Source organism: Diorhabda sublineata, chromosome 2 (genome assembly GCF_026230105.1).
Source record: "Diorhabda sublineata isolate icDioSubl1.1 chromosome 2, icDioSubl1.1, whole genome shotgun sequence".
Lineage (NCBI taxonomy): Eukaryota > Metazoa > Arthropoda > Insecta > Coleoptera > Chrysomelidae > Diorhabda > Diorhabda sublineata.
In genome coordinates, this window is record NC_079475.1 from 42,657,171 (window position 1) to 42,669,724 (window position 12,554).

General features: G+C 26.2%; 1 long non-coding RNA gene across 2 annotated transcripts; it reads left to right on the plus strand.

The window, feature by feature from the left end:
- Positions 1-1,101: 1,101 nt before the first annotated feature.
- On the plus strand, positions 1,102-9,886 carry LOC130453357 (uncharacterized). Of its 2 annotated transcripts, none has more exons than XR_008911040.1 (3): positions 1,102-1,384; positions 1,689-1,859; positions 8,973-9,886. It is a non-coding gene; the product is annotated as an uncharacterized LOC130453357 (long non-coding RNA). The 2 variants fall into 2 exon arrangements; XR_008911039.1 differs by having other exon boundaries at positions 1,102-1,256.
- Positions 9,887-12,554: the final 2,668 nt, after the last annotated feature.

Sequence of the window (12,554 nt, forward strand, 5' to 3'; positions counted from 1 at the left end):
AATAATAACTGATATGATTTTCAGTACAAACAATTTATTGTAATTTCAGTCTTACACATAAAAGAACAAGATTGATTAGATCTATTGACAGACGTCAACTTACATTAACAACATTTGACAGTTAAATAAAAATTGGTTGCGTTCCATATATTCTAACAGTGTGTAATGAAAATGTTTGTCTTTTTCTATGATGATGATGTTTATATTGTACTTATTGTCAAAAAATAATGGGGACGAAATTATTGAAATTTCTCTTGTTTACTTTTTCTTGGAAATTTCCTTTCGGTGTGCAAGAGTGCGACGAATTTTTCACTTATTTTAAACAGTAGGATGATAAATGAAATTATTTTATAAATTCAAAAGATGTCAGATTTGAAGACTAGGACGGTTATTCGTATTATGCTTTTGGAATACCAAAGTTTGCTTTGCAGTTTTCATACCCTTAACTTTTGACGGTTTATTTTTAAAAATTTTGCATTTGAAGTTCTTCAAATAAAAAAAAGTTCAAAAAATTGAGATATGGAAATTTCTGTGGTGACTTCCTTCTACGTATCTATTTATCGAGTAACGAAATCAATAGTATTTACTAGGGACATAAATTAGCAAATTGCGTCACTTATTCTATTTACAAAAACTCCAAAACGTGAATTTGATTTAGATTTTTAGTACTAACAGCGCTATCTATGTACAAAAGCTCATACTGAACTCATTTCAATATTAGTTTCTACTATTTCGTATGTCTCAGCTCTTGACTTTTTGTCACCTATTTATAAAACTGAAAGGAAGGTGGCGTCCGTTATTTTCACACCAATTTATTTTTTTATTAAGACCAAAGTTGTGTTAGAGTGAAGAAACATATTTTTATTGAATAATGTGTCCACCATCACGGAAATATGAATGGAAACTTCTAAAAAATTGAATCCCATACTCTACGAACAGTGGTTGATGGTCGAATGCCCAATAGTGACATCTCTTATTGAATAGCTCGGTTCCATAAATTTTGAGTATTAATTTCATTAGGAAACATTATTTATTAAATGTTTAGTTCTCTTTGTTTCCACTATAAAAATTATATTTATATTTTATATAATAATTTTATATAATTTTATTTAAAAATATCGTTTTAGTGAGAATGATTATGTATAATTTTGATTTGAGAATCGCAAATTTAGTGAAAAAGTAATTTTCCGTGAGAAATTTTTGTTTTGTTTAACTTGAAAACCACGAAGGCGAATTCGACAAATTTGATTACTTGGGTGATTTTTTACTTTTTTGCTTGCAACACGGATATTTTTTGTGAAGTTCATTTTGAAAATTTGATTTTATTGATATAATTTTCATTTATAACTAACTCACTCAAGTCGACTAAATTACAACATCTTGGGTAATATAATTTTGAATTTATAATACCGGGTACCATCTAAAAATTGTGGGCTTGATATTTACGAGGGGGAAAATTTTAGTGGTTGACAGATTTAAAAAGTAATAAAAGTTTTTTTCTGAATATATTGTTACATAATTTTCTTTTATTATACATACAGGGGTAATCTGTTTATAAATATAGTGTTTGATTGACTGGTTTGACGTAAATAAATAAAGGGAACACAATCTGTTTGCATAATTTTTTTGTACTTTTTTAATTGCAAGTGTATTTAGAAAAAATATTACAATTCATGTTTTTGTTTCAGGTGTTGGTGCGCGATTCTACGCGAAATTTTAACCCGTTAACGAAACGAAAGGTAAATGTAGTGCACGTTCCATAATGCGGTTTGCCAAAAAGTAGTTGATTGTGGGATAAATAACAAAAAAAAAATGATTTTCCATTCTTCATGGGGTCTTTCCTATGTGGACAAAGTTATGTGAGTACAAATCATTTTACGTATCATATTAACTTCCTAACTCTAAATTATAAACTTAAATAATATTTGCATAGTAAGTCAAATTACTAATTTTTTTTTATAATTTTACCATCTTCAAACATTATTGAAAAGTAGTGAACGCTCTGTATAATTAGTATCCAAGCAAGATTTATACTCAAAGATCGTAAAATTAAACCTCATTTTGAAAAATTTTCTCACTTGTTTCAAAAAATTGTTTCAAAGGATTTTTATAATCGTAGTGAATTCCTTCTTACTGATTAGTAATTTTAGCCATCATATGTTCAGAAAAACAATGGTTATTCTATAAGAAATTCTTAAGGTGTAGGTAGATTGTTTAGAATTCAATGTTTTTAATGGTTTACTACTATGGAGTCTGGTATGTTTATTTTAGATATATTTTAGGGATCATCATAACACCCTTTTTTTTTTTTTGTTAAAAGTATCCTTTATTTATTTTTCTACATTGGTTATCGAGAATTTACAAGAGGTATAATATATTTGAAAAACAACACGTGCGGTGCAATTTAGGAACCCTTTTTATCAGTTTGTAGAATAGTTTGTTTACATTATATCGAGGGTTTAATACCTATAACGAAAAATGACCGTGCAGCCCCTTCTTGGATGTCTTTGTCTTTGTTCGAAGAATTGTGTGTTTACATTTCTATCTTATTTTTGGCATTTATGAGATTACGTTCAAAAAAATTCTTAGAGAGATAAGGACCACCCTACACTATGAGAAATTTTGAAATCACTGTATTCTAGATAAATCTAAAGTAATACCAAAATAACTATACATGTTGAGGGTTTATTACTGATAACGAAAATTGACCGTGCAGCCCCTTTTTAGATGCATTTATCTTTGTTGGAAGAATTTCGTATTTATTCCACATTTCGAATTTATTTTTGATATTCATAGGAAATATAACGTTCAACAGAATCTTTTCTGATATTTGGGGATGAGGATCACCCTACACCAAGATAAGACAAATGTTTTGATTCATATGCAGATAAATTTCAGTAACATTGTTCTAAATTCTGCGTTTTTTAATTAAGAAATATTTTCTGTACCTGTCATCACTCATGAAATTACTAATTCGAAAAACGAAGATATATCGTGGAAAAATTAAAAGTATATAGATAGTGTCTTAAGAAGAAATTACTATTCTTTGCTGCTCAAAACATTTGTAGAGCCATTTAATAATATAAATAATTATAAATTGTAATAATTAAATACATGTCACTTACTGAAATATTTTATCATTCTTATTATCACTAATTATTTAAAACGTCGTTTGAAATATTATTCAAGAAATCTCTTGCTTTATATTGTTTTATTAATGATTTTTTTGGATACAATGACAATTAGAATATGTATCGGTTATTTAGATTTATAGGGTGACGATAAACTTTGGAATAGTTGAAAATAATGATTTTTATTTGTACTAGAAGTAATCTCGAAACAAAAATTCTTGTATATTGCAGCATTTAACTTCTAATTATTGTTCATACAAGGACACTCTGTATTCAAAGAGTGGTGCATTTCTCTCAATTGAATTTCAGTTTCATCTTTATTTAATCAAATTATCTTTTTCTATCGAGTATTTTCAAAATCCATGTAAGATATAGCAATTTCAAATTTCATTTTGCTTGTAATTCAAAAAGAAATTAGTTTATATTTCATATTAATAGTTTGCAAAAAAGGTCATAGGCTTCTATTCCATTACGCCGTTTCGAAAAAATATTCTCACATCTGTGAACCAGATGTTTTATTGCTGTAGTAGTAGGTAAAGATATTGATTTTTCAAATAAGACCCTTTCAAAATGTACAGATAACAAAATAATAAAGTAATAAATATTATGGGTTCGGACCCTTTTACATTTTGTACAGAGCTGACCAAAAGAAAATAGTTCACTATCATATTTGGCAGGATTGATTATCAAATTTTGAGGAAATGCTGATATTTTTACCGTCTCTCCAAAATAATATAAGTCTCAGCACCTCTTAAAAATTGAATTCTTTTCTAATTTATAATTGTTCTCTTGTTAAACTCGAAGTTTGTTTAAACATGGAAAAACTATATGATAAATAATCTCAAATCATTCTGTGAGATAAATACACGGAGAAAATATGACTTTTCAATGGAACAGTTACTGTTAGAAATTATCTCTTCATTTAATAAACTTTTTGTCATCACCCCTTCATTTGTTTATAATCGCCTTTCACATTTTATACACTAAAAACTCTTTTCTCTTCTTATTAATCGAATAACTAAAGCATTTTTCTTCATATTTGTATAAAAATTGATTGATTCTAAAATAATAATTTAATTTTCTTACGAATTTTCAACAAAGTTGAGAAGATAACAAAAATATTTTGTTTTATACTTTATAAATATGCAGCTATTTTTTTGAACTTGAAATAAATCTTAATAACATTGTTTTAAATTCTACGTTCTTCAATTGATAAACATTTTCATATGCCTACCTGTAATCAATAATAAAATAACATTCACTACGATTCTCTCTAATTGTTTTATTTAATTTGGAGTTAAGGACCACTTTACACTATGAGAAATTTCCAGTATTCTCGATAATTAATTAAAATAATACAATATATATTGAGGGTTTATTACTTGAAACTCCGAAAAATCACACGTGCTGGTCCTTCTTACTTGCCTTTGTCTTTGTTTAAAGAATTTTTTATTTACTTTACATTTGGAATTGATTTTTGATATTCATAGGAAATATAACGTTCAATAGGATGAGGACCACCCTACATTATGGGAAGTTTTAAAATCACAGATTTCTCGATATCAAGATAACAAAAATGTTTTCATTTGGTCTTTATACATATTCAGCTAATTATTTGGAACTTGAGATAAATTTCAGTAACATTGTTTCAAATTCTACGATCCTTAATTAATATAAAAATTTTCATGTACCTGTAATCACTAATGAAAGTACTAATTCGAAAAACGAAGGTATGTCGTAAAACATTAAAAGTATACAGATTCCCAAAAGGAATAAAATAATAATTTAATAAAAAGTTATTGTTAATTGTAATAATTAAATCTATGCCATATTTTATTGTATGTATTATGTCTATTATCATTAATTATTTAAAAAGTCGTTTGAAATATTTGAAATATTAAGAAATCTCTTGCTTTATATTGTTTTATTAATGATTTTTTCCATATATTGATAATAAAGATATACAGGGAGTATCGATTGAGAGATATGACTTATTTACAACAAGGATAACTTGGTTATACGATATTAGAGTAAATTAGAAAAACAAAAATTCTTGTATATTGCAGCATTGAACTTCTAATTATACAAGGACAGTTTGTATTCAAAGAGTGGAGCATATCAGCTAAACAACTATTCGAATATTTCTATTAATGAAAATTCGGTTTCATCACACCTCGTTTCTTTCTTGTTTCCTTCACGAGATCCACAATGTTCTTCATGTTCCATTCAAAATTCCTTCAAAGTATTTAGCCCATCTTTTAATTTTTCTTGTGAATCAATTGAGGACTCTTCTCTCGTTGTCTCTGATATAAGTTACTCTGTAATTAACTGTGTCCTCTCGTGATTTTTTTGTTATATTGGTAAGAAGTTCTTAATTCTTTGTTTTTAAACTTGATGGTAAATGAAACTTTTCTCAGAGTTGACTTTAGTTTCCGTGTAAAATTCAAAAATGTGATTCATATGTTTCATTTGTCCAACTAATTTTGGTATACACCGTATTATGAATAAACTCTGAATTTGTGCACTAGAAACAACTGAATTATAACATGTAACTCACTCTATACATATGATCTGCTGTCCAAAATGTCCATATCAAATCAAATTAATTGTCAATAAATCAATAATAAAAGTATTCTTATTACGATCAAGTAATGGTATTTCTTAATAGTCCTTAATAAAAGTCTTGTACATTTTTTTCAAAAATACACGTTTTAAAGTTTGCAAAAATACCCAAAATTATTTTTAGTATACCCATAGGTTCGTTCTATCGATGTCGGTATTTAGTTAAAAGATTTTAATATTTTATGATGGACTTCCTTTTTATTATTTTGAGGGATTGCAGCTTTATTATACTTTTATTGGTGCCGAAATGTAAAATTATTTATTTTCGAGGAACATCACGTTCAATGGAACCTTTTTTGATCCTTTCATGTTTATTATTTTACAAAATTTCATATTCAAAAATACACGTTTTAGAGTTTGCAAAAATACCCAAAATTATTTTTAGTATACGGGTAGGTTCGTTCTATGGATGTCGGTATTTAGTTAAAAGAATTTAATATTTTATGATGGGCTTCCTTTTTCTTATTTGAGAGATTGCAGCTTTTTTATATTTTTATTGTTGCCGAAATATAAAATTATATATTTTCTAGAAACATCACGTTCAATGGAACCTTTTTTGATTCTTTTATGTTTATTATTTTACAAAATTTTATATCCTCTCAATGGTTATTTAAGAACGATAACCGCCCGATACCTTTATGATCGTTGGGAAATTTCAAATTCATTGTATCAACATTCCATTGTCTTTTTTCTATTTTCTAATATTATCGATAAACATTCAAAATTAGCACAAGATGACAAAAAATTTTTGCTTTGTTATATATGTTTTAAAAATTCCCAAAATTATGCACTTGATTCAGTTTTTCACAACATCATTTTTCGTTCTTTTCATAAATTCCCAGCTATGTTTGTTCGAACTTTTCGATAAATTCAAGTGTAATGTGTCTAAATTCTACGTTCACCAAGCAAATAATATCTTTATTTGAAATTACTTGTAATCATTAATTGAAAATAAGGCTTTAAAACAAAGTAGTAGGAAAAACTAAGATATGAAAGTACAAACAATACCGATAAAGTTTGATATAAAGTGGGGTTTCCTCAAATTTCCCGAATAATTATGGAGGTGTATCTTTATATGAAAAATAACCATTTTCTTCTGTATAATTTGAATGTAAATTTACTTATAAAAACTGAAACACATTATGATGTTTCAAATACGGGGTAGAGCGAAAAACAAATTTGGTGTAATCTTAGTGGTAATCAACTAAAACGAGCTTCACGGAAAATTCCCGTTTATGAATATTCCGAAAATTGTTACAGATAGTTTCCAATATACGTGTCCATACTTTATTTTCGTAAGTTTTTGAAAGAAAAATGATGCGAAAACTTTTTTTTTTGATACTAAGATAGGAACGAGGACCACATGATATTTTTGAATAATTTTCAAATCACAGCATAAACATTATTCTTTTACTATTATGTTTTGAAATATAATTGCTAATCATCCTGTATATACGGCAACACCAATGTTGCTCTTCGTGTTCCATTCTATCAATTTTTTCAAAAAATCACTGTATTATTGTAATATGAAATCCTATTCACTGATTAGTAATTTTAGCCAATAGGTATATGTTCAGAAAAACAATGGTTATTCTATAAGAAATTCTTATGGTGAAGTTAAATTATTTCAAATATTCAAGATTCCTTCCGACAATTTCAAATATCATTTAATTCTATAACTCTATTTGGATTGCAACAACATTCTTTTATGTAAAACTTTCATACGAACTTTCTGCAGTAGCTTTCATATTTTCAATGTTAGTGAAAGCGTTATCATTTGAAAAATACAGTAAAAAAATTTCATTTGCAATAGAATACCAAGAAAGGATTTAAATATTTATAATCTCTTCACCAAATTAAATTGTTATACCTATATTATAAAGGCAATATAAAAATTTGAGATACCCATCCCATCAACAGTTTGACAAAAATTAAATTTTGGGAAATGAAAGTTCAGTTAGATTTGTAGTTTTCATTGAAATGATTTCATTTGTGTTACTTATGTTTATGATTATGATGTTTATATTGTATCCAGGATTTTCTTATTGTAATAACCAAGAAGCAATAATTTTTCTTGTTTTATTTATCATGGAAATTTCCTTTCGGCGAGCGAGCAAAAACGGGACGAATTTTTCACTTATTTTAAACTACACGGTGATAAATGAAATTATATTATAATTTCATAAGATTCAAAAGATGCCAGATCTGAAGGCTAGGAAGGTTATTCGTATTATGCTTTTGGAATACAAAGTTTGCTTTCCAGCTTCCACAGCTTTAAGTTTTGACGGTTTATTTTTCAAAATTTTGGATTTTCTTAATTTAATAACCACAAACCAATTACTTATTGTGAGAAGTTTAAAGAAATAATTTTTGGTTTAGATTTTTAGCACTAGCAACGCCATCTTTACAGAGAAGCTCATACTGAGCTTATTTTAATATTAATTTCTACTATTTCGTATGTCTCGGCTCTCGACTTTTTGTCACCTATTTACAAAGGAAGATGGCGTCCGCTATTTTCACACTAATTTATTTTTTCATTAAAACTAAAGTTGTAGCGGAGTGTAGAAACATATTTTTTATTGAGTTAATAAGTTAATTATGGAGAAAATATAAATAGGAAAGTCTAAAAATTGAAAAACACACTCTTCGAACTGTTGATGATGGTCGAATACCCAATGGCGCCACCTCTTATTGAAAAGTTGTATTTCATTACTTTTCAGTAATAATTTCAGTAGAAAACATTTTTTTAAGTGCCCACGTCTCTGTATCCGATATAAAATTATATTGATATACAGGGTGTACCAATGCTACTAAAAAGTTGAATATTAGGGGTTCATTTTAAAATGTATCAAAATCATTTTTTATTAGATGTCTTTGAGGTCCATAATTTGAAATTATTTCAAACAAGCGAAACATAATTTTAAAAACATGAGGATGAGGTTTTTTTTAGTTCTTTCAGAGGTGTGGGTAAATTTATATGATAATCGTCGGTAAATAAAAGAACGCTCTGTACTTAATTCAACTGGACATTACAACAAAAACTTTAATGACAAAAAGTAATGTCCATCGAAATAGATTAAATAAATTGCTTAACGGAAATTTTGAAAAAAAAACATAATATGTATGTATTATAATTATTTGATTTTGTATTAACGTTCAGGTTATTTTTCAAACAATTTTAAAAAATGGAAGATTTGAATTTATTTTTTTTTGTTACAGGTGCTTGTGCGCGATTCGACGCGAAATTTTAACCCGTTAACGAAACGAAAAATATATAGTGTGCGAATCGATAAAGCAGGTTTGCCAAAAGGTAGGTGATTGTTGAATAAATAACAAAAAAACATGTTTCAATTCTTCAATGCTTCAATTTTTATAACAATTATGTATTTCAAACTACAAATATATGTGTTTCTAAAATGGAAATGCTGCTGCATCAGGAATATATAAATACATGTAAAATTCTATTTTCTATTATCGTTTTTCTGTGTCACGTTTCTTTCCAAAACTTAACCTGTCTGAAAAAAATTGAATTTTTTATGTAATAAATTTTTTATAAATTAAATTTACAAATATAAAAAAAATTATAGATATCTGGAGAATAATATTCGTATGAATTTATCTTTTTAAGTTTGGTATTTTCAGTTAAGTAAATTGAAAGTATGTGTGTGATAATTATTGTATCTTGTATGCGTGTGTAAAAATTCCGTTTTGCAATCTTCATATCGATGGCTACTTCATTTGTTATAAATTTTCGTTTTTCTTTTCCAAACTGGACCTGAAATTTAAAAATATAAAATGTTGTAAACTTCGAATATGTGAATTACTTTGATAATAATTGAATGATAAAATTATGATACACTATTTTGTTCTTATACAGAACTTAATAAAATTGAATTTTTCGAAATGAAAATTACATTTTTTTAATAATAATTCGAAAACATATTTTCTGGACATTTTATTTTATAACCGACTGTGAACAATTTATTCAAACGTTAATTGTTTCTAAGTTATATCAACCCTTAAAAAAAGAAAACTGAATCTGTTTCTTTTTTAATTTTGAATGTTTTCTGCTCAAGTTAGTTGAATGTATATGTGTAATAATATATTTTGCAAAATAAAAGATTTTCTCAAGAGTTTATCGAATATTGATAGCTACTTCATTTGTTATAAATTTTCATCATTCCTACCCATTTTCGATTTGAAATTTGAAAAGATAAAATGCAATAACTATCTAAGGTAAACTTCGAATTTTACTTAGGCAATTGAATAATAAATTCATCATATATCGTTTTCTCTAATGCAGAACTTTACATAATTAAATTTTTCGAAACTGAAATTCCATTTTACCAATAATCATTTGTGAAAAAAAACATCTTCTGGACTATTTTATTATAGAATTGACTTGGAAAATTTTTTCAAACGTATATTATTTCTAATAGATATCAATCATTTAAAAAAAAACACTGAATCTTTTTATTTTTAATATTCTCTGATCAAGTTAATAGAAGAAAGTATGTATCTAATAATGATATATACCTTTTACGGAATGGAAATTTTCCAAAGTCCATCAAATAGGAAGCAAACTTGTGTGAAAAATCAACTTTTCCAATCTTCATATCGACAGTTATTTCATTTGTTATAAATTTTCGTCTTTCTTTCCCAAACTGGACCTGAAATTTAAAAATATAAAATATTGTAAAATTCGGATCTGTGGATTACTTTGATAATTTATTGATAAAATTATTATACACTGCTTTGTTCTTATGCAGAAACTGAAAATTGAATTTTTCGAAACTAAAATTCCATGTTTTTAATAATCATTTGAAAAAAAAATCATTTTCTGGACTATTTTATTATATAAGCGACTTGGAAAATTTTTTCAAATTTATTATACATCTTTTTTTTCTAAAACAAATTTTTATAAAATTGAATTTTTCGAAACTAAAATTCCATGTTTTTAATAATCATTTGAAAAAAAATCATTTTCTGGATTATTTTATCATGTAAGCGACTTGGAAAAATTTTTCAAAGTTATTATACATCGTTTTTTTCTAAAACGAATTTTTATAAAATTGAATTTTTCGAAACTAAAATTCCATGTTTTTAATAATCATTTGGAAAAAAAAATTATTTTCTGAACTATTTTATTAATTGAGCCACTTGGAAAAAATTTTCAAACGTAAATTATTTCTAATATATATCAATCATTTAAAAAAAACACTGAATCTATTCATTTTTAATATTCTCTGGTGAAGTAAACTGAAGAAAGTATGTATCTAATAATACCTTTCGCGAAATGAAAATTTTCCAAAGTCCATCAAATAGGAAGCTAACTTGTGTGAAAAATTAAGTTTCCCAATCTTCATATCGACAGATACTTCATTTGTATAAATTTTCATCCTTCTTTTCCATTATCGACTTGAAAACTTGAAATTTGAAGATTTAAAATCATATGATAAATATCGGATTCTCCGAAATATTTAATTGAATGATAAAATTATTATACACTGTTTTTTTCAATTCTTGAAAGCTAGAATTTTAATATTCTCTATTAATTTTTGGGACAAACGGTCTTGGTGTTCAGAATTTTGAACCTTTCACCACAAAAATACTAAGAAGAATGAAAAATACCCCACCCCACATGTTCTGATCGCTTTGTTGGGATTGGCTACATCTTTCGAACCCTTGTTTCGATTGGCCGAGAACAAAGTTGGGTGAAGGAAGAAGGGCCTCTCTTATAAATACGTCGTTTCTCTCAGTTAAAGGTCATACCATTTTAGATTTTCGCGGCGCTTAAGCTTACGTTGTAACTTATTATTCAAAATACTTTTGAATATTATTGTGAATTGTGAAGTGCATCATTTACAAATGTAAGTAATTTCTGTCTTTTCTATTTTCATTTTTGTATTATTGATGTTTAATATTTTTGTGAATATAAAATTTATTTATTTTTATTTTTGAATTTATTTTTCAAATTATATTCTGGGTATATTTTATCTTTTGGGACTTATTTCATTTTTTATTTCTGGAATTGTGATATTTTAAAATTGTTTTTTTCTTCTTTAATTTTTTTTTCAATCTTGAATTATTTTCTTATATTTTAAATTTCAATTGTAATTTTGTGGATAAATGTTAAATTTTCACTGTATAATTATTCCAGATTTTCAATTGTTACTCTGAAATTAGTTATTCGTTGTTACTGTATTCTTGCATAAATTTTATTTTCCCGTAGAAGATCTTGTCATCTTCGTTTTGAGTTCTTACAATTTTTTTCATTATAATATTTGTATGAAATTTCTTAAGAATACTCTAAACCATCATTCGAATTTATTAAAATTTATTATTTTCTTGTATCCAAATCCAGAAGTAAATTCATAAATTCAAAATTTTCTCGTAATTCAGTAATTGTCTCATACCGCATGTTTCATATCTTGTTTTTTTATTTTTGAGAGGTGGTTGTTATAGAAACGTTCAATTTGAAAAATTGTAAAAAAATTCCCTATATTGAGTTTAATTTCTATAGTTTCTATTTTTTCTACTAATGTTTAAAATTTATCTGAATATGAATAATTAGAATGGTCGACAAAAAAAAATGTTTTTGTAGTAACACAAGAATGAATAGCATATTGTGATAAAATGAAAAATATGAAAAAAAATAAATAATAGTAACACTTAAGTTTTTAAGTTACATTTTCAGAATCATATTCATTTATTGAAAAAAATAATTTCACGTTTTTTAAATCTTATATATTTTCACCATAAATGAACTGCGGCGCGTTTGACTCGACACTTTCGTCTTTA